Consider the following 16,023-nt stretch of genomic DNA (forward strand, 5'->3'; position numbering starts at 1 on the left):
TGAGTAGGTGGGGAAGAGACAGTTGCCCACGTCCTTCACGAATGTGTCTTTGCAAAGCAGGTGTGGAAAGAGATGCCGTAGTTTTTGTCGAGGTTCATCCCAAGCAGCTCTGTAACACAGGAGTCTGTGCTCTACGGGCTGTTCCCAGGGACGCACACCGAGACAAACATCAACTGCTGCTTGAGGACCATCAATTTGGTGATAGACACTTTTTGGTCTGCCCGAAACTTGCTGGTCTTCCAGCGCAAAACGTTGTCCGCGACCGAGTGTTGCAGACTGGCACATTCCAAGGTCCAGGACTACGTGCTGAGGGACACACTAAAGCTTGGGGTAGCCACTGCAAAGGCTCAATGTGGAAAGACCATTGTGTAAGGTCCTCCTGCCATAGTGAACTAAGGAACTGGACCCATGGGAAACCCATCGGGCTGCATACACCAAATATGGTTTTTCTGTAAAATGTACATGGCAGGTAAAGTGGAATGGAAGGGTTGTGAGGCAACTCACTCCTGTATTGAAGAAAACTGATTTCTTTCACACTTATTGGAATGTCATAGAGTCATGGAGAGATACAGCACTAAAACAGGCCCTTCAGCCCACCGAGTCTGTGCTGACCACCAACCACCCATTTACACTAATCCGACATTAATCCCATATTCCCTGCCACATCCCCACCTTCCCTCAATTCTCCTACCACCTACCTACACTCGGGCAATGTACAATGGCCAATTTACCTATCAACCTGCAAGTCTTTGGCTGTGGGAGGAAACCAGAGCACCTGTCGGAAACCCACGCGGTCACAGGGAGAACTTGCAAACTCCACACATGCAGTACACAGAACCGAACCCGGGTCGCTGGAGCTGTGAGGCTGCAGTGCTTTTTTTCCAGATTTTTATGAATAAAGTATATTTTGGAAAAACAAAATTCTTAATGAAGTAGGCGCAGTCGATGGGTGCAACTCCTTCACTATCTTTCACCGCCACCCGAACGGTGTTACACACCCCCTGGCCTGGAGCTCTGGTGTTGGTTGCATCCATTTTTACTTGACGCTTTCCTGGGACAAGTACTAAATCCTCAACTGACAGGGAAACCACCACCACGGTAGATCTCCAATCCCAAAGGGCGGAATGCCCTAAATACGGTGCTGAAACCACCTCCCACCCCCAAAAAAACACAAAAACAGCACCTGCATTATCAAATGCCACTGATCACGGTCTCTCCCCTGCCAGCTAAGTCCAAGCATTGAGGTGGAGAAGTGCGTACTTGGAGCTGCGAAGAAACGAGCACGAGTGTTTCTAGCAAAAAATATTTGGGAGCAGAAACACTGTCCAGCAACAGCTAGTAAATTCTATTTTTGATTCATATAATCAGGGGTGAGCGCAAAAGCAGACCCCCAACTATCACAAATTCTGCAGTTGAGTATCCCACATTTGAAGACATGGCAGGCATCAGCAAACCCACAGTACAATAGGTTAGCCTCATCCTGGGAGAACTTTTTTCTTTATTTCCAAAATATACTTTATTCATAAAAATCTGTAAAAATTACATTCCCAAACAGTTTCAAACAGCCTCAAGTCATAAAATAAAAACAGTGCAAAGGTGATCAGTTTCCTTCAATACTATCATGAGTTGCCTCACAACTCTTCCATTTCACTATTGTTATGCCAATTATAGTTTCACATTTACAGCAAAAGTAAATATCAACAAAACAGTTCGAGGGGTTTCCCATGGATCCAGCCCATCAGTCCAGCTTGGTGGGGGAACCTAACACTGTGGTCTTTCCCCATTGAACCTTTGCTGCGGCTGCCCCAAGCTTTAGTGCGTCCCACAGCACGTAGTCCTGGACCTTGGAATGTGCCAGTCTGCAACATTCGGTGGTGGACAACACTTTGCGCTGGAAGACCAGCAGGTTTCGGGCAGACCAAAGGGCGTCTTTCACTGAATTGATAGTCCTCCAGCAGCAGTTGATGTTTGTCTCGGTGTGCGTCCCTGGGAACAGCCCGGGGAGCACAGACTCCTGTGTTACAGAGCTGCTTGGGATGAACCATGACAAAAACCACTGCATCTCTTTCCACACCTGCTTTGCAAAGACACATTCCAGGAGGAGGTGGGCGACCATCTCTTCCCCACCACAGCCAACACGGGGGCACTGTGCGGAGGGGGCGAGACTTCGGGTGTGCATGAAGGATCTGACGGGGAGGGCCCTTCTCACCACCAGCCAAGCTACGTCTTGGTGCTTGTTTGAAAGTTCTGGTGATGAGGCATTCCGCCAAATGACTTTGACGGTCTGCTCGGGGAACCATCCGACAGGATCCACCGTTTCCTTTTCCCGTAGGGCCTTGAGGACATTTCGTGCAGACCACTGCCTGATGGACCGGTGGTCAAAGGTGTTTTCCCGCAGAAACTGCTCCACGAAGGATAGATGGTACGGCACGTCCCAACTGCATCGAGCGTTCCGCGGCAATGTGACCAGGCCCATCCTTCGCAACACCGGGGACAGATAGAACCTCAGCACATAGTGACACTTGGAGTTTGCGTACTGGGGATCTACACACAGCTTGATGCAGCCGCACACGAAGGTGGTCATCAGGATGAGGGCCACGTTGGGTACATTTTTCCCGCCCTTGTCCAGAGATTTGAACATCGTGTCCCTCCGGACCCGGTCCATTTTTGATCCCCAGACGAAGCGGAAAATGGCTCGGGTGACTGCCACGGCGCAGGAGTGGGGTATGGGCCAGACCTGCGCCACGTCGGGCAACAACGTGAGCGCCTCGCACCCGATGACCACGTTCTTACCCACAATGGAGAGAGATCGCTGCCCCCACATGCCCAACTTTTGTCGTACCTTGGCTACTCGCTCCTCCCATGTGTTTGTGCACGCACCGGCCCTTCCGAACCATATCCCCAGCACCTTCAGGTAATCTGACCTGACGGTGAAGGGGACAAAGGATCGGACAGCCCAGTTCCCAAAGAACATGGCCTCGCTCTTGCCATGGTTAACTTTGGCTCCCGAGGCCAGTTCGAACTGGTCGCAGATGCTCATCAGTCTGCGCACGGACAGCGGATCCGAGCAGAAAACGGCGACGTCATCCATGTACAGGGAGGTTTTGACCTGAGTGCCTCCGCTGCCTGGGATTGTCACCCCTCTTATGCTCGCATCCTTCCTAATAGACTCAGCAAATGGTTCAATACAGCAAACAAACAAGACCGGGGACAGAGGACAGCCCTGTCTGACTCCAGATTTGATCGGGAAACTTTCAGATTCCCACCCGTTGATTGAGACTGCGCTACTGATGTTTGTGTAGAGCAGTTGGATCCAATTGCAGATTCCCTCCCCAAACCCCATTTTGGAAAGCACGTCCATCATGTAGGTGTGCGATATCCTGTCAAAAGCCTTCTCCTGGTCCAGGCTGATGAGGCAGGTGTCCACCCTCCTGTCCCGTACGTCGGCGATCGTCTCCCTGAGTAGCGCGAGACTATCAGAGATCTTCCTGCCGGGTACAGTACAGGTCTGATCGGGGTGAATCACCAACTCCAGAGCAGACTTGACTCGACTGGCTATGACTTTGGACAGAATCTTGTAATCAACATTAAGCAGTGAGATGGGCCGCCAATTTCTGATTTCTGCCCTCTCCCCCTTCTGCTTGTAAATGAGGGTGATGATGCCTTTTCTCATGGATTCTGACATGCTGCCGGCCAGGAGCATACCCTCGTATACTTCCAGCAGGTCCGGGCCAACCCAGTCCCACAGGGCCGAGCACAACTCGACCGGTAAGCCGTCGCTCCCGGGAGTTTTACTCGTCTCGAAAGGCTCGACGGCCTTTGTCAGCTCGTCCAGAGTTAGCGGCTTGTCCAGTCTCTCCCTCCTGCTGTCATCTAAGACCTCTGTGATAGATGACAGGAAGGACTGGGAGGCTCTGCTGTCTGTGGGCTTCGCGTCATACAGCCCAGCACAAAAGGATTTGCTGATCCTTAGTATGTCGGACTGCGAAGACGATACCGAGCCATCTTCTTCCTTCAGGCTGCTGATAACAGAGCTCTCTCTGTGTACCTTTTGGAAGAAGTAACGCGAGCACGTCTCATCCTGCTCGTTGGAGCGGACTCTGGACCGGAAGATGATCTTGGAGGCCTCCTTGGCAAAGAGCGAGGCCTGCTGGCTCTTCACCTCTTGGAGGTCCTCCTTGACCTTGACCCCCATTGACTGCAACCGGAGAAGATTTTGCATAATTTTCTGGAGTCGGGACAGTTCCCTCTGTCTCTCTCTCGCCTTCTGAACACCTTTGTGGATGAAGAACCTCTTGATGTTCTCCTTAATCGCTTCCCACCAGTGAACTGGAGACTCAAAGAGGGGTTGCACGGTCCTCCAACCTTTGTAATCCCTTTTGAGTTCCTCAACGTTCTCTGGGGTCAGCAGTGTAGCATTGAGTTTCCATGTCCCTCTGCCAACCCGCTGGACGTCCTGTAAGTGACAGTCGGCCAGTAAGAGGCAGTGGTCGGAGAAGAACACCGGCTTGACGTCGGTGGATCCGACCGTGACAGCACGAGACACAAACAGGAAGTCAATCCTGGAACGGGCAGACCCGTCCGATCTTGACCATGTGTATCTGCGCTGCGCTCTGTCTGCAGGTTTGCTGAAGACGTCGTGCAGTTTGGCATCTTTAACTGTTTCTATTAGGAATCTGGTCGAAGCGTCCAGTTTGCTGTCATCACTGCCAGATCGTCCAGCCGCATCGATGATGCAGTTGAAGTCACCGCCCAGGATGACCGGCCTGGACGTCGCCAGCAGCAGTGGGAGCTGCTGGAAGTCGGTCAGCCGCTCGCTGCGTTGTCCCGGGGCGTACACGTTGATCAACCGGAGTGGAGCGTTGTTGCACATCACGTCTGCGATGAGGAGGCGGCCGCCCACCACCTCCTTAACTTCGGAGATGGTGAAGTTACCTCCCAGCAGCAGAATACCCAGGCTGGAGGAACGGCAGTCATTACCCCCCGACCAGATCGATGGCCCGTGGGACCACCATCGAGACCACTGCCTGTTGGTGCTGAGGTGTGGTATTCCACACTCCTGCAGAAACAGTAGGTCAGCTTTGACCTTGGCAAGGTAATCCAAGGTTGAAATACATCGCGTAGTAGATTTAATGCTACGCACATTAATGGAAGCAATTCTTACACCCATGTTTTACTAAAAATTAGTTGTTGCTTCCCATACCATTTGTCCTCGCTAGTCCCAGTCCTTCGGGATGTTCCTGCATACCCATCGTGTGCGCAAGCAGTTTCACGTTGATTGGGCTCAGAAACCCCTCCTGATTTTTCATGCAGGGTTTGTTCCGCTCGGGTGACATCGGGGGGGGGGGGTCTTGTAGGCAGAGAGCATTGGGTTGTCCTCAGCTGCTTCCATCTGTTCCTCCTCGAAAACATCACAGCTCCCGGTCTCCCGGAGCTCAGGTGCGCCAGACGTGTCTTTGCTCCCGGTGTCCCGGAGCTGAGATGCGTTGGCCACGTCGTTACGTGTGGGGCATTTGGGTTGGGCCACGCCGGGCCCATCACAGCTTCCAGTGCCCGGGGGCTGGGATGCTTTACCATCCATTTCGGAGATCTGCCGCCTCTTTTGAAGGGGCTGTCGTTCCAGCATTTCCCGTCCAGATGAAGAGGAGTTGTTGCAGTCTGATTCAGAAGAGAGCCTCCTCTTGCCACTGGTTTGGGTGGTGGCTTTGGGATGTTTTTTCTTTGTGGTTTCCTCTGGACCACTTGCCACTGACCTGTTTGTGTCGATAGGCTGACTGGAGGGGAAGCTATGTTGGATTTGGTGCTTGGCAACGAACAAGGCCAGGTGGCAGATCTCTCGGTGGGAGAGCATTTCGGTGATAGTGTTCACAACTCCCTGACCTTTACTATCGTCATGGAGAGGGACAGGAGCAGACGGGATGGGAAAATATTTAATTGGGGGAGGGGGAATTACAATGCTATTAGGCAGGAACTTGGGTGCATAAATTGGGAACAGATGTTCTCAGTGAAATGCACGACAGAAATGTGGAGGTTGTTTAGGGAGCACTTGCTGCGACTGCTGGATAGGTTTGTCCCGATGAGGCAAGGAAGGGATGGTAGGGTGAAGGAACCTTGGATGACAAGAAATGTGGAACAGCTAGTCAAGAATAAGAAGGAAGCTTACTTAAGGTTGAGGAAGCAAGGATCAGACAGGGCTCTAGAGGGTTACAAGGTAGCCAGGAAGGAACTGAAGAATGGACTTAGGAGAGCTAGAAGGGGACATGAAAAAGTCTTGGCGGGTAGGATTAAGGAAAATCCCAATGCGTTCTACACTTATGTGAGGAACAAGAGGATGGCCAGAGTGAGGGTAGGGCCGATCAAGGATAGTGGAGGGAACTTGTGCCTGGAGTCGGAGGAGGTAGGGGAGGTCCTAAATGAATACTTTGCTTCAGTATTCACTAGTGAGAGGGACCTGGTCGTTTGTGAGGACAGCGTGAAACAGGCTGATATGCTCGAACAGGTTGATGTTAAGAGGGAGGATGTGCTGGAAATTTTGAAAGACATGAGGACAGATAAGTCCCTGGGGCCAGCCGGGATATACCCAAGGATATTAAGGGAAGCGAGGGAAGAGATTGCCGCGCCTTTGGCGATGATCTTTGCGTCCTCACTGTCCACTGGAGTAGTACCAGATGATTGGAGGGTGGCAAATGTTATTCCCTTGTTCAAGAAAGGGAATAGGGATAACCCTGGGAATTATAGACCAGTCAGTCTTACGTAGGTAGTGGGCAAATTATTGGAGAGGATTCTGAGAGACAGGATTTATGATTAGTTGGAAAAGCATAGTTTGATTAGAGACAGTCAGCATGGCTTTGTGAGGGGCAGGTCATGCCTCACAAGCCTTATTGAATTCTTTGAAGATGTGACAAAACACATTGATGAAGGAAGAGCAGTGGATGTGGTGTATATGGATTTCAGCAAGGCGTTTGATAAGGTTCCCCATGGTAGGCTCATTCAGAAAGTAAGGAGGCATGGGATACAGGGAAAGTTGGCTGTCTGGATACAGAATTGGCTGGCCCATAGAAGACAGAGGGTGGTAGTAGATGGAAAGTATTCAGCCTGGAGCTCGGTGACCAGTGGTGTTCCGCAGGGATCTGTTCTGGGACCTCCGCTCTTTGTGATTTTTATAAATGACTTGGATGAGGAAGTGGAAGTCTGGGTTAGCAAGTTTGCCGATGACACGAAGGTTGCTGGAGTTGTGGATAGTGTGGAAGGCTGTTGTAGGTTGCAACAGGACATTGACAGGATGAAGAGCTGGGCTGAGAAGTGGCAGATGGAGTTCAACCTGGAAAAGTGTGAAGTGATTCATTTTGGAGGATTGAATTTGAATGCAGAATACAGGCGAAAAGACAGGATTCTTGGCAGTGTGGAGGAACAGAGGGATCTTGGGGCCCATGTCCATAGATCGCTCAAAGTTGCCACCCAAGTTGATAGGGTTGTTAAGAAGCCGAATGGTGTGTTGGCTTTCATTAACATGGGGATTGAGTTTAAGAGCCGCGAGGTTATGCTGCAGCTCTATAAAGCCCTGGTTAGACCACACTTGGAATATTGTGTTCAGTTCTGGTCGTCTCATTATAGGAAGGATGTGGAAGCTTTAGAGAGGGTGCAGATGAGATTTATCAGGATGCTGCCTGGACCGGAGGGCATGTCTTACGAAGAAAGATTGAGGGAGCTGGGACTTTTCTCATTGGAACGAAGAAGGATGAGAGGTGACTTGATAGAGGGGTACAAGATGATGAGAGGCATAGATAGAGTGGATAGCCAGAGACTTTTTCCCAGGGTGGAAAGGGCTATCACCAGGGGGCATAATTTTAAGGTGATGGAGGAAGGTTTCGGGGAGATGTCAGAGGTAGGTTCTTCACACAAGAGAGTGGTCGGTGCATGGAATGCACTGCCAGCGGTGTGGGTAGAAGCAGATGCATTAGGGACATTTAAGCGTCTCTTGGATAGGTACATGGATGATAGTAGAATGAAGGGTATGTAGGTAGTTTTGATCTTAGAGTAGGTTAAAGGTTCGGCACATCATCGTGGGCCGAAGGGCCTGTACTGTGCTGTACTGTTCTATGTTCCATAACACAGGTGTTGGGAGGCTCAGCCTGGCTACGCAATGTTACAAGGACGCTGAGTGACACCACCGACAACGGGACAGAGAGAAAAACGCACAGAAAACGAATAGACTGTGAGGAAGCAAAAGTGAGGAACGGAGAGAGAGAGACAGACAACGAAACTGAGATGGAGAAACAAGGCATTTGTATGATTGTGCTCTCTCTGTTGTGTAACGGTATTTCCTGTTGTGTAAATATATTTTCTGTTGTGTAAAGATGTACCCTGTTGTTGTGTAAAGGTTTTCCCTGTTATTGTTTTATTTTCTGTTGCTGACCGTCTCCTCACTGTGACCATTTGTCCTGGTTTTATTGTGGCCAAAATCACCATCTGGTGGTGGAGAGGAGACTCTGCAGGAAGGGGTTGACAAAGTGGGAGAGACTCGGCTGGTCCGTGTTTGCAGTTTGTGTTCGTGTGAGGAAAAGTGATTTGTTACTGATTGATGTGTTCACTCAAAGGAAAAAGCTGATTGCAATCGAGCACATCTCCTTATTCTGGGGAAACACTTGATGTTTTGAAAGTGAACTGTTTGTGTTGTTACCAAACATAAATAGCAAAGAATGGTTTCGATCCATCGACCTCTGGGTTATGGGCCCAGCACGCTTCCGTTGCGCCACTCTGCTAACTGCTGTTTTCATTTTTAGCCGCCTGTTAGTGAAATATGTTCATTTCCCCAATGTTTTTATCAAAATAGGATTGTGGTCGGATTTCTCAAGAATCCCGGACTCAGCAACACACGTGCTGACGGACTCACCCTCACTGCACAATGACACAAGGACACTGAGTAACAGCACCGACAATGAGGGAGACAGAGAAAGACACACAGAAAACCAGGAAGATATTATCAGGACCCAGAAAGGAACAGACAGAGAAAGACACACAGAAAACCAGGAAGAGATTATCAGGACCCAGAAGGGAACAGACAGAGAAAGACACACAGAAAACCAGAAAGAGATTATCAGGACCCAGAAGGGAACAGACAGAGAAAGGGACTGAGCAAACCAGCAAGAGACAACGAAAGACTGATGATTTATGTAATTGTGTTCTCTGTTGTGTAAAGATATTTCCTGCTGTGTAATATGTTCTCTGTTGTGTTACTGTATTCGCTGTTGTGTGAAGATGTTCTCTGTTATTGTGTAAAATGGTTCCCTGTTGGGTAAAGATCTTCTCAGTTGTGTAAATATGATCCGTCTTGTGTAAAAGTGTTCCGGGTTGTTTAAATATGTTCCCTGCTCTGTAATGTAGAGCTGAGTCTGCACTAATGGAATTGCTACAGTATCTTCCAGTCTGATACTGTATGAGGGCTGGAATGTGATCCAAAGCACAGTCTATACAAATTAAATTGCTATTGTATCTTTTAGTTTCACAATCCGGGGGAGTTTTAAACTGAAATCTCAGTTTGTATCTCAGGTTATGCTATCTTTCAGATTCTCTCAATCTGATATCACACTTGAGATTTAGACTTAAGAAAGGATGTACTGGCATTGAAGGTGTTCAAAAGCGATTCACTCAGCTGATTCCTGAGATGAAGGGGTTGACTTATGAAGAACGGCGAAACAGGTTATTCATTCGTGTTTAGAAGAATGAGGGGTGATCTTTTTGAAACGTACAAGATTCTGAGGGGGCTCAACAGGGTGAAGAAGGGTCTCTGACCTGAAACATTAACTCTGCTCCTCTCTTCACAGATGCTGCCAGACCTGCTGAGTATTTCCAGCATTTCTTGTTTTTATTAACAGGGTAGATGTTGAGAAGATGTTTCCACTAGTGGGGGAATCTCAAACTAGGCGACATAGTTACAGAATAAGGGGACACTCATTTAAAACTGAGATGCAAAGGAATTTCTTCTCTCAGAGGGTAGTGAATGTCTGGAATTCTCTATCCCAGACAGTATTGGAGGCTAAATCACTGAAAGTATTTAAAGAGGATGTAAATAGATTTTTGAAATATTGGAGAGTTGAGGTCCATGAAGAGCTGGCATGAAAGAGGACTTGAGGTCTGGGGCAGATCAGCCATGATCTTACTGAATGTCAGGCTTGAGGGGCCGAATGGCCTACTCCTGCTCCTATTTCTTCTGTTCTTATGTTATGTTATATCTAATGTATATGTCAGGATGCACTATGGGAATTAATACTGAAACTTATAAACTCATAATGTGTGTAAATATTGGGCTGATATTTAACTTGAATCTCAGAGTACATTATTGTAGTTAATTCTGTCAGTTTGAAAAGGGAACTCTGTTCCATAATGAAAACAAGAAATGCTGGAAATACTCAGCAGGTCAGGCAGCATCTGGACAGAGAGAAGCAAAGTTAACGTTTCAGGTCAGTGACCTTTCAGATGCTGCCAGACCTTTTGAAAGTCCATGTACACCACATCAACAGCATTGCCCTCATCATCCCTCTCTGTTACCTCATCAAAAAGCTACAGCAGGACAGTTAAACATGATTTTCCCTTAAGATATCCATGCTGGCTTTCTTGAATTAACCCACATTTGTCCATGGGATTATTAATTTTGTTCCGAATTATTCTTTCGAGAAATTTTCCCACCTCCAAAATTGAACTGACTAGGGAGTGAAATGAGGTGAGTTGCTCTAACAGAGAGCCAGCACGGGTTCGACAGGCTGAATGGCCTCCTTCTGTGCTGTAGCCATTCTATGATTGTATGATTCTAGCAACAACTGTTGGTGGAGAGGCAGTGATGCAGGAATAGGTTGACAGAAATGGGAAAGTCTGGGCTGATGTGTGTTCGGGTTTGTGAATAAAGGTGATTTGGAAGCTGTGTTCCAAATTGAAGTGTTTACTGGAAGGAAGAAGTTGATGTAAATAAAGAGTAAAACGTGTTAAGATGAAGCGTGGTGTGATTGTGGGCAGCAGTAAATATAGTGCTGGTGAATTATTTGTGTTAATAAACTTCCAATGCGCCCTCTGCTGCAGGCTGCTGTTTATATCCAGCTGTGTATTAGTGCTGTGTGTTAACGAGATAAATGTTTGTTTCAACGCTGTTTATAAAGCAATAGCATTGCACTCAAACAGTCCCAGACATAGCAACACACGTACAAAAACAAAATACTGCAGATGCTGGAAATCTGAAACATAAGCAGAAAATGCTTGAAATAATCAGCAGTTCTGGCAGCATCTGTGGAGAGAGAGCAAAGTTAATGTGAGCTAAGGAAACAGACCTGAACTGTTAACTGTTTCTCTCTGCACAGATGCTGCCAGACCGACTGAGCATTTCCAGCATTTTCTGTTTTTATTACAGCAACACAGGCGTTGGGAGGCTCAGCCTGGCTACACAATGTTATAAGGACGCTGAGTAACACCATCGACAACGGGACAGAGAGAAAAACACACAGAAAACCAAGAATAGACTGTGAGGAAGCAAAAGTGAGGGACAGAGAGAGAGGCAACGAGACTGAGATGGAGAAACAAGGCATTTGTATGATTGTGTTCTCCCTGTTATCTAAAGGTATTTCCTGTTGTGTAAATATGTTTTCTGTTGTGTAAAGATGTACCCTGTTGTTGTGTAAAGGTTTTCCTTGTTATTGTTTTATTTTCTGTTACTGACCGTCTCCTCACTGTGACCATTTGTCCTGGTTTTATTGTGGCCAACATCACCATCTGGTGGTGGAGAGGAGGCTCTGCAGGAAGGGGTTGACAAAGTGGGAGAGACTCGGCTGGTCCGTGTTTGCAGCTTGTGTTCGTGTGAGCAAAGGTGATTTGTTACTGATTGATGTGTTCACGAGAAAGAAGAAGCTGATTGCAACAGAGTGCCTTTGGAAGCATCTTGTTATTATGGGGAAATACTTGATGTTTTGATAGTGAACTTTTTGTATTATTACCAAACATAAATAGCAGAGAATGGTTTCGATCCATTGATCTCTGGGTTATGGGCCCAGCGAACTTCCGCTGCACCACTCTGCTAACTACTCTTTTCAATTTCAGCTGCCCGTTAGTGAAATATGTTCATTCCCCAATGTTTTTATAAAAATAGGATTGGAGTCGGATTTCTCAAGAATCCCGGACTCAGCAACACACGTGCTGACGGACTCACCCTCACTGCACAATGACACAAGGACACTGAGTAACAGCACCGATAATGAGGCAGGCAGAGAAAGACACACAGAAAACCAGGAAGATATTATCAGGACCCAGAAAGGAACAGACAGAGAAAGACACACAGAAAACCAGGAAGATATTATCAGGACTCAGAAATGAACGAACAGAGAAAGGTACTGAGCAAACCAGCAAGAGACAGCGAGATAAAAGCAAAATACTGCGGTTGCTGGAAATCTGAAATAAAATCAAGAAATGCTGGAACCACTCAGCAGGTCTGGCAGCATCTGTGGAAAGAGAAGCAGAGTTAACGTTTCGGGTCAGTGACCCTTCATCAAGGAGGCGAGGACAAATGGTATGGGAAGCAACAACTAATTTTTAGTAAAAAATGGGTGTAAGAATTGCTTCCATTAATGTGCGTAGCATTAAATCTACTACGCGATGTGTTTCAACCTTGGATTACCTTGCCAAGGTCAAAGCTGACCTACTGTTTCTGCAGGAGTGTGGAATACCACACCTCAGCACCTACAGGCAGTGGTCGCGATGGTGGTCCCACGGGCCATCGATCTGGTCGGGGGGTAATGACTGCCGTTCCTCCGGCCTGGGTATTCTGCTGCGGGGAGGTAACTTCACCATCTCCGAAGTTAAGGAGGTGGTGGGCGGCCGCCTCCTCGTAGCAGACGTGATGTACAACAACGCTCCACTCCGGTTGATCAACGTGTACGCCCCGGTACAACGCAGCGAGCGGCTGACCGTCTTCCAGCAGCTCCCACTGCTGCTGGCGACATCCAGGCCGGTCATCCTAACGGTGACTTCAACTGCATCATCTGGAGATCTAAAATGGACCAGGGCGGGAGGGACACGATGTTCAAACCTCTGGACAAGGGCGGGAAAAATGTACCCAACGTCGCCCTCATCCTGATGACCACCTTCGTGTGCAGCTGCACCAGGCTGTGTGTGGAGCACCAGTACACAAACACCAAGTGTCACTATGTGCTGAGCTGTTGCGAAGGATGGGTCTGGTCACATTGCCGCGGATCGCTTCATCCAGTTGGACCATACCGTACCAGCTATCCTTCGTGGGAATGTTTCTGCGGGAAAACACCTTTGACCACCAATCCATCAGGCAGTGGTCTGCACGGAATGTCCTCAAGGCCCTATGGGAAAAGGAGATGGTGGATCCGGTCGGATGGTTCCCCGAGCAGACTGCCAAAGTCATTTGGCAGAATGCCTCATCACCAGAACTTTCAAACAAGCACCAAGATGTAGCTTGGCTGGTGGTAAGAAGAGCCCTTCCTGTCATTTCCTTCCTGCATGCCCGAAGTCTCGCCCCCTCCACACGCGGCCCTCGAGGTGGCTGCGGTGGGGAAGAGACAGTTGCCCACCTCCTTCTAGAATGTGTCTTTGCAAAGCAGGTGTGGAAAGAGATGCAGTGGTTTTTGTCGAGGTTCATCCCAAGCAGCTCTGTAACACAGGAGTCTGTGCTCTACGGGCTGTTCCCAGGGATGCACAACGAGATAAACATTAACTGCTGCTGGAGGACCATCAATTCGGTGATAGACACTCTTTGGTCTGCCCTAAACTTGCTGGTCTTCCAGCGCAAAGAGTTGTCCACGACCGAGTTTTGCAGACTGGCACATTCCAAGGTCCAGGGCTACGTGCTGAGGGATGCACTAAAGCTTGGGGTAGCCACTGCAAAGGCTCAATGGGGAAAGACCACTGTGTAAGGTCCCCCTGCCATCGTGAACTGGGCAGCTGGACCCATTGGAAACCCCTCGTGCTGAAGACACCAGATATGGGTTTGCTGTAAAATGTCCATGTCAGGTAAAATGGAGTGGAAGGGTTGTGAGGCAACTCACTCCTGTATTGAAGAAAACGGATTTCCTTTGCACTTTTTGGAATGTCAACTTGGTGCTGTTTTGAACTGTTGTATAATGCATTTTTTACAGATTTATATGAAGAAAGCATATTTTTAGGAATAAAATCCTGGGGATTCATATGCATAGTTCTTTGACGGTGGCAGGGCACATTGAGAAAGTAGTTAGCAAAGGATATGGGATCTTGGGCTTCATAAATAGAGGTACTGAGTACAAAAGTAGGGAAGTTATGCTGAACCTGTATAAATTTCTAGTTGGGCCACAACCAGAGAATTGCATCCAGTTCTAGTCAACACACGTTTGGAGGGATGTGAGTGTCCTTGAGAGGGTGGAGAAGATTTATCAGAATGGTTCCAGACATGAGGGATTTTAGCTGTAAGGTTAGGTTGGAGAAGCTGGGGTTGTTCTCCTTGGAGCAAAGGAGATTGAGGGGAGATTTGATAGACATGTACAAGATTATAATAAATATGACAGGTTTAGATAACTTACAGGGCAATGGGGATAGAGCGGGGGAATGGGACTGAATGGATTGATTTACATGGTATTGATGGGCAAAATGACTTCCTGTACTGTAGTGACTCCAGGACTCAATGACTCTCTCTCCTTCTCTCTCTCTCTCTCTGTCTATCGCTTTACCTCTCTCTGCCTCTCTCTCTATATCTGTCTTTAGCTGGTCCTCTAACTTTCTATCGCACTCTCTCTCTCTTTTTTTTCACTCTCTCTCTCTCTCCATTACACACATATTTGTCAATCACATGTCAAAGAAGGAAGCGTAATGAAGGAATGGCTGCGCTCTTGAAAATGTTTCCAGCAGAATAGTTAAATGTTTAAAGTTTCTGTAGGGAGTTTGACCTGAGATGGTGAGACACAGGATGTGAGGTTATTAAAGTCTTCACCAAATGTAATAGGGAATAATTTTCTTCACTGGTGAACCCAAAGGAACAAATATGGCACAAGAATGAGAAAAGTCAGAGGATTGAGAAACATCCAATGGTTCTTCACATATACAAGTCAGCAGACCCACAGAAAAACAGTTGGTTGAGAGTTCAGATCCAGTGATAGACTGGACAAATATCGAGCCAATGCTTTTTTCTTTATAAACCCAACATCTGTCCACTTGGCTATTGCACCTCGTCTCGATGTATCTGATAATACTGATACTATTTGTATTCCACAGTTGCTTTGAAATCACAGGCAATATAAATGGATTGGGAATGTCAATGGTCAGGAACCATTAATGGATTGGGAAAGTCAATGGACTGGAAAATATCAGTGGATTGGGAAATTCTATGGGCTGAGTTATATCAATGGATTGGGACAGTTCAGTACATTGTGAAACATCAATGGATTGGGAAACAGGAATTAAAGGGACAGATGGAGAAGGCTCGAGGAATCATGTGGCTACTCCTCATGTTCTTCCCAGTGTCCAGGATAAAGTGTAACATCACACTGATTTCCAGATGGCCGAAACAAATGCAACTGACATCTTTTGTGGAAACATCACATTTAAAGTGAGAAACTAATCAAAAGGCATGGACGGGGATTGAACCCGTGATCTGCAGTTTACAAGACTGACGCCTTACCACTTGACCACCATGCCTTTGCTTAATGTACTCCTGAGGCTCCAGAGGAGGATTTGTGATTCTTTTTCAATTTGGTTGAAACAGCATCGTGAAACATGCACAGAAATAAAGAGGGATTGTGGAATGGGGAACAGATCAGCCTCATTTACATCATCAGCAACATGAAATCTTCATTCAGACGTTCCATTCCCATCCTCAGCTTTTCTCACATCTGTACAATAATATAAGAGTGGACATTGGGTTGTTACTGGACAGATTATATAAATAGACTATGTGCATCATCACAGGAAGTGATGTAATATAATCTGTACGGCACCTCATGGAGAGTTGTCGATGAAACCTTCAATGCAAGGTGTGCAGAGTAAACTCAG

The 16,023-nt window shown here is 47.5% G+C and overlaps 1 non-coding gene across 1 annotated transcript; it reads right to left on the reverse strand.

The window, feature by feature from the left end:
* Window positions 1-15,597: 15,597 nt before the first annotated feature.
* trnat-ugu (transfer RNA threonine (anticodon UGU)) lies at window positions 15,598-15,669 on the reverse strand. Its single transcript has one exon. It is a non-coding gene; the product is annotated as a tRNA-Thr (tRNA).
* Between the last annotated feature and the right edge of the window lie 354 nt (window positions 15,670-16,023).

Source organism: Heterodontus francisci, unplaced genomic scaffold (genome assembly GCF_036365525.1).
Source record: "Heterodontus francisci isolate sHetFra1 unplaced genomic scaffold, sHetFra1.hap1 HAP1_SCAFFOLD_43, whole genome shotgun sequence".
NCBI lineage: Eukaryota > Metazoa > Chordata > Chondrichthyes > Heterodontiformes > Heterodontidae > Heterodontus > Heterodontus francisci.